Consider the following 16,415-nt stretch of genomic DNA (forward strand, 5'->3'; position numbering starts at 1 on the left):
GTAAAGAAGTTTCTGTTCATTGTGAAATATTGTTGGAAGAATTTTTTCAAAATAACGACTCCTCAATTTGTGTGCCATTTGAGAGTAGCCTCTTTAATTGTTGCATAGCATGAATTGTCTGCAAAGCAGTTCCTGCATCTACTTCCGGCTTAATCTTTTTATTAATGACACATTAGTGTTTCTCACTTTGTCTACACATTGCGAAACTTTTTTTTTTAATGTTAGCTCACTTTTTTTAAGTTTATTTATTTTTGAGAGAGAGGGAGAGAGAATCCCAAGCAGGCTCTGCATTGCCAGTGTGGAGCCCCATGTGGGGCTCGAACCCACAGAGCGTGAGATCATGACCTGAGCCGAAACCCGAGTCAGACGCTTAACCGACTGAGCCACCCGATGCTTAACTGATGGAGCCCTGCGAAACATCTTTTTAAATTTTTTTTTTTCAACGTTTATTTATTTTGGAGACAGAGAGACAGAGCATGAACGGGGGAGGGGCAGAGAGAGGGAGACACAGAATCGGAAACAGGCTCCAGGCTCTGAGCCATCAGCCCAGAGCCCGACGCGGGGCTCGAACTCACGGACCACGAGATCGTGACCTGGCTGAAGTCGGACGCTTAACCAACTGCGCCACCCAGGCGCCCCGCAAAACATCTTTTTAAAAGCACGTGTTTTTCACTGAGTTTCCAATACTGATTTTTCCCCCCCTAAAAGACATTTTTTTTTCTTGAGCCACGTGTTGATCTAGCTTGGTTTTAAGACGGTAGGTATTGTAATTAGGTTTTACCTACTCTATTACCTATGGAAATATAACAGGTAAAATCGTGAACTGCCTCCCAGCTCTTTATGCCCCAATCCTCCTGGTAGTTAGTCATTATTATTTGCTCTGTATCCATCCTGACTATTGTATACATTTCTGTTGTTTAAATTGTTGTCAACCATCACCAGAACCCAGAAGAAAATTTCCTTCCCTTAGAGTCGGTATTTCCACCCTGACCACCAGTATCCCCTCCCTTCCTCCTGGGGGAAAACTAATGTTTATTTTAGTCTCACTTAATGGGAAGAGATTAAAATTCTTCTGTCCTTTTTTTTTTTTTTTTTTAATGGTACGTTAACAGTCTTTACTGAACTTGACTTGGGATCTTCGAAAAGAAATCCCCTAGAGCCCTTTCCTCTGTTCAGATCTTAGGTTCTGCCATTAACTGACTTTTGGGCCTGTGATTTAGACCCTTCAGTTCCTCAACTTCAAAATGAGTTCTCTTCCAAATGGTGACGTAGGATTCCCTCAGCCCTGGGATACATAGTTAAATTAGTAATTAGCCTTGGGAATTGGAATTCAATGTTTCGGAATAATAGCTGTTGAAACTGGTATTTTCATAGATTCAAAATACCAGGTGTCAGCATCATACAGTTTAATATGGCCACTATTTGTTAATTACTATTAGTTTTGTGACATGCATCTCATAGAATTGGTCTCACTTACTGGTCACAGCAACTGTTTCCAGGCAGTATTTGTGACCAAAAAGTGGACATTCAGGTGTTTACTTTGCCAAGGCTGTATTTAGTAAGTAGCAGGAATACACTTCTATCTGATTTTAAAATTCGTCCTCTCTCCTATATTCATACTTTGAAGCTTCTGTTCCTGAAGTTTTAATAGGAGTGTGAGTATTTTAAAAACCTATTTCACAAACATTAATGGAAATTTTAAAAAAAAGTCTTACCCAGTTTTGGATTTTTTTCCCTTCCATATTTGCTTCTTGCCCATAGCAGATCTTGCATTGTGATCATGGCCAGTTAATTTTTAAGATCCTTTTCTCACAATTGTTTTCTTCCAAACTGGAAATATATTTACTATTTTTTTCTGCTTGTCAAAATAATAACACCTATTGTAAAAAATCTGAAAATGTAGAAAATTATTCTTTTTAAAAACCCTCTAATCTTGTGTAGATACATTGTAAGGACTTCTGGGTTCCATTCCATATGGAAGTAAATACAGAGACCTCTCCCAGAATGGAATCGGGCTGTGTTCACTATTTTATAATCTGCCTCAACATATCAGGCTTTCTTTCAACTTCAAGTATAGATCTACGTTCTCTGCCAACGACTTTTCATTGTGTGTGGTGCTCATCCCTGTGGCGAACATTGAGATAGTTTCTAATTTTTCAACATCAGAAATTTTACCTACACTTTTACACACTTAGGGTTTGACGTCATCATGGTTTCTTAGAAATGGAACTAGTGAACAATGTATATCTTGGTCATTTATCATTTTTCACAATGTTAATTAAATATCTTGCTGTGTGTGATGTTTCATTTATGCTATTTTTTGGAATAAGTTCTTCTAAAATCACACGCATGGCTTAGAAGGATTAACATTTTATCCTCTCAACTAAATTGCTATTTAAAGGGATCGATTTAATTTTTACAAATACCAAAAAGGCACGTGGCCCATTTTTACTTCAGTATCCAGTTGCCACAGGGAATTCCGATCTTTAATGATTGCCACTTTAAGGAATATGAAATAACGCCTCATTTTCCTTTCTTTGATTACTGGTGAAGTTGATTTTCCTCGTGATTTCCTAGTTGCATTTTCTCATGTATGGATTGTTTTAAAAGTTAATCTAAAAATATTAATTAGGTCACCTAAATTTATATTTTTATTTCATCACATTATATATTTGGGGATTACAGAGACACAAAGGAGAACCTTTCTAATGCTAATGATGTCATTTAGTTTAGGATGAATAACCTTGTCCATAATGGGATTTCAAATCTAGATAACTGCCAAGGTTCCTTCTAGTTCCCTATTTTTTTTTTTTTTTTTAATCAGAGAAGAGAATTACTTCTTTAGATCCTCTAATGGAACTGCTCATCATTATTCAGGCTCACAAGTGCATCTTTTCTCCTTTCCCTGTATTTGGTACATGCAGACATGGCTCTTTCGCGGGTGCATTAGTTTCACTGTGATGTGGCTGGATGTAGGTGTTTATTTTGTGCCTGGAATTTGATGGGCCTCGAGTCTGGATTGCTGTTTTCACTAGTTCTGCAAGTTTCTCGATCATTAGGTCTTTAAATGTTACCTCTGCCATATGGTCTTCTGCAGTAACTTTTAAGGTTTTTAAGATTTTGAAAGAAGCTACTATGACAAAGGCATAAAGCATCACTTCTTTTAGTTCTCAAACCTCACTTAAAAAGTCAAAATTGTTGGGGCACTAAATAAAATTCTGTGTAATCCTAGAAGAATTTTAAACATTAAAATTTTTATGATTCTAAATACCAATTCAGACTATATTTCCAGGAAATTATCACAGAAGAATGTTGTGTACTTATAGAATACATTAGTTATGATTTTAGGACAATACAGTTCCTTTCAAGGCTTATTTTCAGTTAGTTACTAAACATATTTGGGTAGCTCTCTCAGAGAGAGAAGTGAAGAAATAACCACATCTTCCAGGGAAATCCAACATCCTAAACTATGGGGATTTTACAATAGAGAAACTTGCAAATTTAGGGCCATTCAGAAACTCAATATTTTGAACTTTTATTTAAACATAATACCTTCAAAATACGTAACAATTTTGACTTAAATTGTTTTGAGGTTTTTTTTTTTTTAATTTTTTTTTTAAACGTTTATTTATTTTTGAGACAGAGAGAGACAGAGCATGAACAGGGGAGGGTCAGAGAGGGGGAGACACAGAATCCGAAACAGGCTCCAGGCTCCGAGCCGTCAGCACAGAGCCTGACGTGGGGCTCGAACCCACGGACCGCGAGATCATGACCTGAGCCGAAGTCGGCCGCTTAACCGACTGAGCCACCCAGGCGCCCCACTTTTGAGGTTTATTTTAAGAGAGTGTGAGTGGGGGAGGGCAGAGAGAGAGAGAGAGAGAGAGAGAATCCCAAGCAGGCTCCATGATGTTGCAGGGCTCGAACTCACGAAACCACGAGATCATGACCTGAGCCGAAACCAAGAGTCTGACACTTAAGTGACTGAGCCCCTCAGGTGCCCCAATAATTTTGACTTTTTAAGTGATGTTTGAGAACTAAAAGAAGTGATGCTTTATGACAAAGTCATAGTAGCTTCCATTTAGCGTTATTTTGGTGTCACTTTGCTAAATGATTTTTAAACATTATTTTCTATAGTCCTCACAACCTTGTATGTAGGGCTGACTTCTGTTTTACCAGACAAAACTGGCTTAGAGACGGCGGTTTACTTGCTCAAGTAAGGGGAGTGGCAGAACTGAGCTTTGAACCCAGCTCTGACTCGAAGTGTGCTCAGAACCACTTTACAATGCACAGAAGGAACCCATCGTCCAGACCCAGGAGGGAGGAGGGAGGCTGATGGGATAATAATCTGTGCAAGGACAAGGGGCTCTGGAGAGTAGGAAAGATCTCAACCCTTCCCAGTGTAGACTTAACAAAGGAGTAGCAGCCTTGACAGCAGAATTTAAGACCGAGGGGGAAGGATGAGCAGAAGCCGAAGGAAGCCAGAGGAAGAGGGGTTTGTGTTGTGGATACTCTATAATGATGGGAAAGCAGCTTGGCCAGTTTCCCCCCCTCCCAGGATATGAGAGCATTTTTAAAGGACGGGGCGTGTGGGGAGAGAGGAGTGTAGAAATACTTTCCTTTGCAGAGTAGTAGTAATTTGGACTTCTCTCAAGCATGCATATTGCACCTCTTCATTAAAGATGGCTACGGGGGCGCCTGGGTGGCTCAGTCCGTTGGGCGACCCGACTTCGGCTCAGGTCATGATGTCTTGGTCTGTGAGTTCGAGCCCCGCTTTGGGCTCTGTGCTGACAGCCCAGAGCCTGGAGCCTCCTTCGGATTCTGTGTCTCCCTCTCTCTGTCCCTCCCTTGCTCACCTTTCTCTCTCTCTCTTTCTTTTTTTTCAACGTTTTTTTTTTTTTATTTTTGGGACAGAGAGAGACAGAGCATGAACGGGGGAGGGGCAGAGAGAGAGGGAGACACAGAATCGGAAACAGGCTCCAGGCTCCGAGCCATCAGCCCAGAACCTGACGCGGGGCTCGAACTCACGGACCGCGAGATCGTGACCTGGCTGAAGTCGGACACTTAACCGACTGCGCCACCCAGGCGCCCCTCTCTCTCTCTCTTTCTAAAAAATAAACAATAAAAAAAATTTTTTTAAAAAGCTGATCATGGTCATTTGCTCCTCAGAGTGCGGTCTGGGGACCCAGGCCAGATGCTGCCTGGGAGCTGGCTAGGCCTGCAGAATCTTATCCCTTGGTGGTCAGTCAGCATCTGCCTTTTAACAAATCTCAGGCGATTCGTACACATATTGAAGACATCAAACAAAGTGCACTGACTGAGGCCCTACCTACGTTAGGTAAATAATTTTTGTATCTAGCTTTTTAAGTCCATACACATTTCTTGGGCTAAAATTGCTCTAGAGAATCTTCAAACGGTAGATTTAAGAAAAACTCCTCAAAAGAAATGATGTAAAAGCACCTGGGAATAAAATTTCCTCTGAAACATGTTCCGTGTTCAATATGTTTCTAGCAATGAGGAATCAGGGCAGAAGGTATCTCACCTCTTGCCAAGGGAATTAGTAAAGAGAGAGAGGGAGACACAGCAGGCTCCAGGCTCCAAGCTGTCAGCACAGAGCCCGATGCGGGGCTCAAACTCACAGACCATGAGCCGAAGTCGGACGCCCAATCGACTGAGCCGCCCAGGCGCCCCCCTATAAAGTCATTTTAATGGTGGTAGTATCTGTCTCTCTAGTCAGACCATAAATTTCTTTACTAGTGCTGTAGGTTGGGGGTCCACACACTTTACTTAAAATGGCCAGAGAGTACATACATATTTAGACGTTGCAGGCCATGTGGTCTCCGTCCCAACTAGTGGGTGTTGCCCCAGGAAAGCAAGAGCAGTCTTAGATAAATGGATGAGCTGGGCTGTGGCCTAGTGAAACGTGACTTACAAAGCCAGACCGGCAGGCTACAGGTTGCCCACCGCCCTAGTTGAACCTTTAGGCTGTTAGTGTTCCCTGATCACCAACCAAATTTCGGCATCTTTGCTCAGCTGCATTTTCCATAAATTAATCTCTGCAATGGATATTGGGGATGCGTATATTCCAAGTAGGGAGAACATTCCTTTACTTAACAGTTAAGAAACATGCTAAGGATGTGAATAGACAAATCCCCTCGCCCCCTCAAAAGGAACTAGAACCAGCAAATAAGACTTGGGAAAATAGCTTTTCTAGCAGTTGAAATACAGTTTGGGCAATGAGACACCATCTTCTGCTTATAATAATACTAAAGACTACTTAAAAATCCCCCATCAACAAGGATCAAGCAAAATGAACATTCACATCCTGATGGTAAGAGTATAAACTTGGTAAAAATCTCTTGAAAGGCAGTTAGGCAATAATTCAGTTGAATCTTGATCAATCAGTTGAATCTTGATCGATCCCAGTAAGCCTACTCCTGGAAATCTTTCCAAAGGTAACATCATATATACACACAGATTTATGTATAAGGATATTTATTAAAATACGTATAACTAACACAAACTGGAAACACACTAGGGAAATGTTTAGTAAGTTATTGTGTATCTACGTTATGGAATACATGCTAAGTATTTAAAATCTTGTTTTTCCTGGGGCGCCTGGGTGGCGCAGTCGGTTAAGCGTCCGACTTCAGCCAGGTCACGATCTCGCGGTCCGTGAGTTCGAGCCCCGCGTCGGGCTCTGGGCTGATGGCTCAGAGCCTGGAGCCTGTTTCCAATTCTGTGTCTCCCTCTCTCTCTGCCCCTCCCACGTTCATGCTCTGTCTCTCTCTGTCCCAAGAGTGAATAGACGTTGAAAAAAAAAAATAAATTAAAATCTTGTTTTCCCAATATTTAGTGACATGCGGTTCAGTATATGTAGATAGCCTGTCTGAGTTCAGGCTGCTATTAACAGTATTTTTTCTAATTGTTTATCAGTTGAAAAAGTCATGTGGCCAGTTCACAAATGAAGCAATTAACTGGTGCCTGGATTTCATGGCAGTTGAGAAATTATTTATTTTCCTGTAATAAAGTGTAAATGTATTTGCACTTTTTTTGTTACTATCTTATCTAAGAGTTGTTCGAGCTTTTAACACACCTTATCTTTTTATGATAACTGCGGCTAGAATTTAATTTCCTAAAAATGCATAAAAAATTATTGAACTTGAAAGACAAAAATATGCTTCTATATGAGCTCTAAACATGTATTTCAAACTTCGTAGAACATAGTGTGTAAAACATTTCTTTTTGTACTTTAAACCATTTGGAGCGACTCTTAAAACTCAACAATAAGAAAGACAACCCAACTAAAACATGAGCCAAAGATCTGAGCAAACATTTCTCCACTGAAGATATACAAATGGCCAATAAGCACATGGAAAAAAAGTTCAATATCATCAGTCATTAGGGATATACAAACCACAATGAGACACCGTTTCACAACTACTGGATTGGCTATAATAAAAATGATGAACAATAGTGAGTGTTGGCGAGGGTGTGGAGAAACTGGAACCCTCATATACTGCTGGTGGGAAGTCAAAGTGATGCAGTGGCTTTGGACAATGCGTTAGCGGCTCGTCCGTAAAGTTTGGCATGGTTACCATACGACCCAGCAATTCCACAGCTAGGTGTGTGTATACCCAAGAGAAACAAAAACATGTCTACACAAAAACTTGTATACGAATGTTCATAGCAGCGTTATTCAGAATAGCTAAAAAGTAGATCCCACCCACATGCCCATCAACTGATAAATGGAGAAATAAAATGGTATAACCAGACAATGGAATATTTTTCAGTCGTAGGAAGGAGGTACTGATTTATGCTGTCACACGGATGAACTGTGGAAATATTATGCTAAGTGAAAAAAGGCAGACACAAACCCTGTTTATGATTCCTTTAGATGAAGTGTTCAGACTAGGCAAATCCATAAAGAACAGAGAGTAGCATAGAGTTACCAGGGCTGGAAGGAAGGAAGAATGGGAACAGGAAATGATCACTAATGGATGTAGTTTTCTTTTTGGAGTGATTAAAAAATATTCTGACATTAAATAGTGAGTTTTGTGAATATACTAAAACCCATTGAATTGCATACTTTATTGGTTTTTAATTTTTTAAAAAAGTTTATTTATCTTTGAGAAAGAGAGAGAGCATGAGCAGGGGAGATGCAAAGAGAAAGGAAACACAGAATGTGAAGCAGGCTTCAGGCTGCGAGGTGTCAGCACAGAGCCCAACATGGGACTTGAACTCATGAACTGTGAGATCACGACCTGAGCCAAAATTGGACCCTTAACTGACTGAGCCACCCAGGTACCCCTGAATTATACACTTTAAAAGGTAAATTTTATGGTATGTGAATTATATCTCAATTAAAAATTGAAAAAAAAAAAAAAAACCCACAACAATCCTACGTATGGATAAGTTATTCAAATACTTAACCTCCCTAATGGACTAGAAGACTTCATCTGAATCCATAGCGCCAAGCCAGCACCTACCAGGCACTCATTTTTTTCTTTGAGTGATTAAACAAGTGAGCTAAATACATACATTATCCTAAATTGAATTCCTTGGACTCATTTCCCAGGGGTGATAAAATTGGGTCCCTGTGACTCATCTCTTTGTGATGATGTGGTTGCTTTCCCTGCTGGTGATTCCACTGCTTTCCTTCCTGGCTTTAGCTATCAGCCACTTACCAAATAATATCCACTAGCTCAAGTGATGTTGTATGAGCAGTCTGGTCCTAATGGATTACGTGCCGGCACTTTGTTAACGATCATTCTAAGATTTCACATAAGATGCCATGGTTGCCTGGATGGAGAGACTAGATGGGATATTTCTGCAGTGAAAGCATCTATCCCACCATGTCAGGTAATAAGGGTTGAGATGTTGTGGGAGAAGGAAGAGAAGAGACAAGTGGCAATGAGAAAGGAAGGGGTGACTAGCATAGGTATAAACAGAAAATGGGTCCTTGCCCCAAGTGTAGAAGGAAACTGATAGGTACTTTTCTCTGCTTTTATTTATTTTTTTAATTTTGTTTAATGTTTGTTTATTTTTGAGAGAGAGACAGAGCACGAGCGGGGGAGGGGCAGAGAGAGAGGGAGACACAGAATTTGAAGCAGGCTCCAGGCTCTGAGCTGTCAGCACAGAACCCGACTCGGGGCTCGGACCCACAAACCGTGAGATCATGACCTGAGCCGAAGTCAGATACTCAACCAACTGAGCCACCCAGATGCCCCTCTCTTCTACTTTTAAAGTGATAGAGCACTGACATTGCTCAAGTCAAGAAACAGTCGAGTTGTCCTTCAAATAAATCCTGATAAATTGGTTTTCCTCGTCCAGAAAGAATGAACAACGCTAATAGTTACTGCTAAAATATGCAAGCACATCTAGGCATCATCAGCCACCATTTGACCTTGGGTGTCCAGCCATTCACCATTCCCGTCTCTCTGCTGGTGTTTACAGCGAGGGAACTAAAAGCATGGGCTGTAGAATCCCTCAAACCTGGATCATAGTTCCAGCTCCACACCTCAGCAGGCCCTGCCTCTTTGGCAGCTTACTTAATTTCCCCGGATGTTTCTCCATTTGTAAAACGTGGATCGTGATACCCATCTTTTAGGATTGTCATCAGAATTAAGTTACTTGGATGTCTGTGTGTGCTCCATAGGTGTCAACTATTATTATGTCTTCATTATTAGCATCGTGGTTCTAGTTTCAAGTTTTTGCTTGTTTAGAGTCCAAATTTCTGGTAGGTCCAGCCTAACTTTTAAGAATAAAATTTGGGTCTATATGCTAATATTGATTGAAATTGCAATTTTAGCATTACCTGCTTAACCGCTTATCATGAAAATAAACAATATATTCACACATGAATTGTATACATCCAATTAATAGGAATGAGTCTTCAATTCAGAACAAATAAAAATAACGCGTTTTCCACTCTTCAGACAGGTGAGTCATTCCCTAAATAAGTATATATCGGGGAAGTACTTTCGAGATAAAATGATCCATTCTGCACCGTCGCTGAACTCACCGACGAATTGAACAGCTGCCGGGACCCTTGGGGGAGTGTGAGCCAATGTTTACAAGGGAAAGAAGGGCTGCTTAGAGAGGTTTGGTGACTCATCGAGAGGCAGACAACTGCCCAGTGATACGGACAAAACCAGATCACACGGTCCCCCCTTCCCACTCAATGCTCACTCATCCCAAGGCACCAATTCCCACGTTAAGGAAAAGAGGGATACTGGTCACTTGCCCTTAAGGCTTTCTCTTACTGTTTGTTGTCTTCAGTTCCCTGTTCGGGCTCCCCAGTGTACATCTTCCCCCTCTCACGCTGTCCTGACCCCATTCTAGTTCACCAGCTTACAGCCCCCAGGGTCTTTTCTGACCTCCAGTTCAAAAGGTTTTGTAGAGCCTCCAGTGCGAATGACAGCCTCCCACACTGTATCCCTACAGTCTGGTGAGCAATTTCAGAGCTGCTCATTCCTGGGTAAAAATACTCAGCCCCATAGCCTATGGCCAGCATGGAGAAGTGTTTGATGAGAATTTGGTCTTACCTGCTGGCTCCTGGTGGGTTAGCGATGTTCCCCCGACACCTGTTTCATGTCCCCTTCAATGGCTCTTAGTTTCTAGTTCTTTATTCTGTTCGGTGGCAGAATAACTCAAAGGGAAAAGAATAGTCACTAACATCCTCCTTGAAAAATAGTTAAAAGCCAGTTTGAAGACACTGGGTCCCAGGGAATTAGGTGTGTTGCTTTGTTCTTGGTCCTGCCGGCCAAACTTTGTACCCCAGGATCGAGAGGCTGATGAATGAACTGAACAAGGGCCCTGGGCCCCGGGGGTTGTGTGGTTGGGTGCAGCGTGGCCTGCAGATGCGGATGGGTGAGAGGCAGCAGGGAGAAAGTCTTCTTTCTGGAGGCTGAGTTTCCAGCCTGTTGAAAACTAGCCGCGACACGTGGATAGAGGGTGTTACGCAACCTCCACTAGGACTAGTTTAGGTACCGCATTCCCAAGGTTTCCTTTTTATTGCCTATTTGGCTTGGGTTTGTTTTGTTGTTTTTTTGTTTTTTGGTAACAGTTTTGCTTGTTAACTAATTACACATTTTTGTAACAAGCAACAAAAGCCACAATAACAATAAAACTCTAGATGAATTGCGGGATCGTTTTAATGTGTTTTCAAAAGAGTATTAGCATGATCTCATAATAGCACAGATGAAAAAAAGGCATGTCTGCTTTTAAGATGACTTTTTTCTGTGAGTTGCCATCACCCACTCTGGGTACCTCCCAGAAGCTTGGCAAACCCCAGAGGCCACTTGAACATCCCTTTTGAAAACCATGGATTTTAATTTGAATGAAATCTGTTGTATTATTATGGGGCTTTTCCTTACTCTGCTCTTTTAGGTGACGTGCCTTTTAGAAAAGTGTTTCAATTCAAAATATTCCTAGACGAGAGCATCGTGCTTTAGGCTTTCTGGCTTTGCCCTTTATTGGTGAGTTTTCTGGGAAGCCTGTCTTTGGCCAGAAGCTTAATGACGCAGCCCCATTGTGCACTTTAACGAGAAGGGAAATGTCAGGTCTCCCGTGCCTGACCCCCACACCTCACACAAGACACGTTCAATATCCATCACCACTGGCCTTGTAAATGGCTTTAAGTGGATCGTTGGTGACACGACCACCTGGTGTCAAACCCTGGAAAGAGGGTGAAGTCATTCAGTCATCAAATATTAATTGATGCCTTACACAGTGAAGGAGCCTGGGAAGGCAGCACCAAGCACGAGGGTTCCTGCCCTCAAGAACTTCAAGGGCTTGTAAACAGGCACATGCATGACCGCACGAAGGTACCAGTAAGATCACGTAGAAGGCAGGTGCTCGCACAGGTGAGGGAGTAACTGACTCTGACCCAGGAAGAGGAGAGAGGCTCAGAGAAAGCCCCACAGAGCTTCCTTTTATTAACACAGTGGGTCTTTCCTGAGGACGCGCCAGGCACTGCCATGAGCAGCGGGAACACGGCCCTGAGAGTGTAGATAATGCAGCCAGAGTTCAACTCTCTTGGAGAGAGAGAAAAAAAATAAAGAAGGGCCAAGTGACACGCAACAGTTGGGTGTTGACAAACAACCTAAGAGCTGCTTCCGATCCACTGACCAGAGAAGATCACTCTGAGAGGGGTGAGGTTTGATTTCAGAACCTCAAAGCAAAACGGAAGGCTTTTTCTGGCAAGGCGAATATCCAGTTCTGACCTACCTGATGCAGACAGCGTTCCAAGTGACCTCAGCAGGAAGAGGTAAAGGCTTTCCTGCACAACCCGAAGCACAGCTGTGGTCTACCTCCGAGGTCTTAACCGCCCCCCCCCCCCCGACCCTGCCAACTTCAGGCAGAGGCCCTCTGGTCCTCTCACTGGTCATTGGCTGACCAGTGCATGCTGGGAAGTGCCTCTTCTCCAGGGCTTTCCGACTCCAGTCCAGGCCCCTTGCTCGCTGGGTCACATGCAGTCCTGAAGCACGGACCATGTGATTGGAAGCCAAGTCTCAAAGACTAGAAATGGAGTCAGTCACAGTCTTGGGTGTCGTGAAGGAGGCGGTAGGGCGTTCAAACAAAAGATGCAGAAAACAGTATCTGCACAGTTCATGGCAAGGATTAAAGATGAAAATCGAAATTTCAACCATGAAAGGGGTTCTCCAACAGCTAGGGACCGGGCTGGTTGCTTGGAATGGAGACTGACATAAAAATCCAATTCTTTTTTTTTTTTTTTTTAATTTTTTTTTTCAACGTTTATTTATTTTTGGGACAGAGAGAGACAGAGCATGAACGGGGGAGGGGCAGAGAGAGAGGGAGACACAGAATCGGAAACAGGCTCCAGGCTCTGAGCCATCAGCCCAGAGCCCGACGCGGGGCTCGAACTCACGGACCGCGAGATCGCGACCTGGCTGAAGTCGGACGCTTAACCGACTGCGCCACCCAGGCGCCCCTAAAAATCCAATTCTTTTGAGGGTCTGTACGTGGTCATTGGCAGAAAACAGGATAGAACAAAATGTGTCAACTTCTTTCTTTTGAAGATAGCTCTTAAGGCAAATCCATGGCCTTGCTTGTTCAGCTCCCCCGGAGCTTGAGGGGCCCTGCGATTGGCCCGCAACGCATCTCAGTGCAACTATGACCGCAAGGGACACGACTCTGACAATCGGGGACATTCTTCCCAACAAGCGTTTCTTTATTTAGCTTGCATGAATTTATGGAGCACAAAAGATCCTTTCATAGCAAGACAACAAATGAATGTAAAAAAAAGAAATGTTAACCATCAATGTATGGTCCATTATCCTATCTGTGCACTTGATTTTCAGCAGGACAGAACTGCTGGGCATGAGAACACAGTGGAATTGGCACGTAATGCGAGGGCATGATACAAGCAAGGCACTGAAGTTGTGGGAAAGTATTTCAGAAAAACAAAAATAAGTGAGTAGCCATGATTCCACTTTCAGTCTGTTCCACATTGAATTGACTCCGGCAGCTGGGCTGACTCTTGTTTTCCTAGTTCTTGTTCACATCACTAGCAGGGTCCATTGAAATGATGGATTTGTGATGTGACAGACAGGAGAGTCTCAAATTCCAGCTCCGAGTGCCCACGACTGACTTCCAGGTTGTGGGAAGAGAAATGGGGAGACTTGGAGGAAAGTCTGACCCACAGGCAAGCGCCGTCTGGGCGCATTCTACCAGAGGGGGGCCGGATGGCCGGTAGGGCACTGCTTCTTCCAGCCGCCCTTCCCGCAGCCGCAGCCACGGCAGCCACGGCAGCCACCACAACTTCCACAGCCACCACACCCCATGGTGTCAGTAGAGAGGACTTGGGAGAGGTGAGGAGAAGAGGGAGACTCCGGGCGAGGGAGGTCTGATGTTTGCCTCTTCCCTGGGGGCCCTTAAATACTGTATCTGGGGGTTTCACACAGGATACTGCTCACTCTCCCTCCTTGTTTTGACCAGAGGCATGTTTATTTCCTGTTACTTCCTCAGGAGCAGACACGACTTAATTCTCCTTCAATTTCAGATAAATTACCTTTGCTTTCAAAGGAATCAGAACTGAAATAGATAATAAAACACTGCTTTCCCCCCCAATACATCTGCCTGTGAGTGCAATTCTTTTTTGTTGTTTGTTTTTTGTTTTTTGCTTTTTTTTTTTTTTTTTTTGAAAGAGAGACAAGTGAGGGAGGGGCAGAGAGAGAGAGTGAGTGAGAGAGAGAGAGAATGGATCCCACGAAGGCTCCATTGTAAGAATTTCTTACATATTCTTGGCACAGAGCCTAATGAGGGGCTTGATCCCATGACTGTGAGACCATTACCAGAGCTAAAATCAAGAGTAGGATGCTTTATCTACTCAGCCACCCAGACCCCCCTCAAGTAAAATTCCTTTGGTTAGTATCAGATGATCTAAACCATGGAGATTCATCTTTCTCTCTTCTTTGGCAGATCTTAGCCTCTCAGGGAGAGATACCCGACTGGCATTTTTTCTTATCTTTTATCTTACCCTAATTATATGTATTTTATGTACATTATCTCATCTAATCGCTCTTTAAAAGTCCATGAATTTGGTATATAAAGTCTCTATTCAAATGGGCTTATATTCAAATAATCTAGGGTGTGCTGTACTATGTGTCTCCATTTGGGAAATTGGCACTAACATAGCAGAGGTAATTAGAAGTCCTGGAGGGGAAAAAAGTTTGAAAAGAAAGCAAATCAATTTTCAGCAATGAAAGAATTTCTTACATATCAAATAGAAAATGTAATTTGAAAAATCCATTCAAGGGCTCCTGGGTGGCTCCATCGGTTAAGTGTCCAACTCTTGACTTGGGCTCAGGTCATGATCTCAGTCATGAGATTGACCCCTGTGTCGGGCTCTGCGCTGACAGTGTGGAGCCTGCTTGGGATTTTCTCTCTCTCTCTCCGCCCCTTCCCTGCTCACGTGCTTTCTCTTTCTCTCAAAACAAACAAACAAATAAATATTTCAAAAAGACCCATGCAAAATAGCAATAAAATTATAACAGTGCTTAACCCCAAAGACGTGCAAGACATTTAGAAAGAAAATTATTAAATTGTGTTGAAGGACATAAAAGAGGAAATAAATGGAGAAACGTCCTAGGTTTATGGATGGGAATTCTCAATATCTAAACAATGTTGTGATGGTCAGTTTCCTGTATCTCCTTGCTTGGGCTAAGGGATGCCCAGATATCTGATAAGACATCTTTTTCTGAGTGTGTTTAGCATTGAGAGCAGTGGACTGAGCGAAGACGACAGCTTCATCAGTGGGTGTGGGCATCATGCAATCCACTGAGGATTTGGCTGGGACGCAAAGGCAGAAGAAGGGTGTGGGGAATGAGCTTAGGAATTCCCTGAGCTTGCACCGATGGGTTAACAAGGCAGAAAGTAAGAGAAAGCCACAGGATGTACGCATCCAAGATTAGGTAAACAAGATTAGGTAAACAGGGCAAAGGCCCCCAGTATAGGACAAAGGTATAGGAATAGGAAATCTCAGGGTGAAAACATCCAAGATTAGGTCAAGATTAGAGATTCGGGGCAGAAGTGCCCCCCAATTTAGTACAATAGCAGAAATCTGCTTTCACAGGAAGGAAGGACCAAATTAGGTGAACTGGTAAACAGGGCTATAGACCCCTGCGGGGCGAAGTTGCCCAGAGCGGAGCTAATTAGCAAAAGAAAGGTGCTTGTTGACCCAGAGGTAGTATGTTCTGTCTGTCTTGTCCCCTAGGCAAGTTTAGGTAAACAGAGGTGGCGCCTCACGTCTGCTGTTAACAACCATCTGCCCAGCACCAGGACTTTGTTGTGTATTGACCCAAACCCCTAACACCACATATCTTCCACACCCCGTTTCCCTCAAACCCTTGAGGTAATGTTCACAGTTTCATTGTCTCTTTGCAAACGTCCATCGGTGCTTGTAAGCCTTCTGATCCTAATAAAAACAAAGCAAGGACCCTTATTCGGGGCTCTTGTTTCCTCTTGGACATTAGCCTCTCTCGCATTTCTACCCTGCATTTGCTCTCTTGCTGGACAGGAGAGAACCCCAGACCCAGAGTCTGCGACAGAAGGGCAAATTTGCTCTTTGCTTGAGCTGGGACATCCATCGTCCCCTGCCCTCGGATTTCAGACTCAGACCAAATGACATGAGTGGCTCTTCTGATTCGCCAGCTTGAGGGTGGCAGATGGTGGCACTTCTCAGCCCATGTGACGTGAGCCAATTCCTATAGTAAATCTATGTGTCTCTACTACACCCAGCTCTCCTATTGGTCCTGTTTCTCTGCAGAACATTGATGAATAGAGATGTTACTCCTTCCCAAAGTAAGTAACAAATTCATTGCGATTCTGCTAAAAACCCTAAGAGATTTTTTAACAGACCGAGCCACCCAGGCGCCCCTCCTAAGAGATTTTTT

At 43.0% G+C, this 16,415-nt stretch overlaps 1 protein-coding gene across 1 annotated transcript in view; it reads left to right on the forward strand.

Annotated features, from left to right (window-relative positions):
- Window positions 1–8,338: 8,338 nt before the first annotated feature.
- The window catches only part of LOC123599573 (small cysteine and glycine repeat-containing protein 7-like), a 32,605-nt gene continuing 24,528 nt past the window's right edge, over window positions 8,339–16,415 (forward strand). Inside the window, exon 1 of the transcript XR_006713205.1 lies at window positions 8,339–8,859. The gene's annotated coding sequence lies outside the window, so the exon portion shown is untranslated. The remainder of the gene's footprint in view (window positions 8,860–16,415) is intronic.

Source organism: Leopardus geoffroyi, chromosome C1 (assembly GCF_018350155.1).
Source record: "Leopardus geoffroyi isolate Oge1 chromosome C1, O.geoffroyi_Oge1_pat1.0, whole genome shotgun sequence".
NCBI classification, from domain to species: domain Eukaryota; kingdom Metazoa; phylum Chordata; class Mammalia; order Carnivora; family Felidae; genus Leopardus; species Leopardus geoffroyi.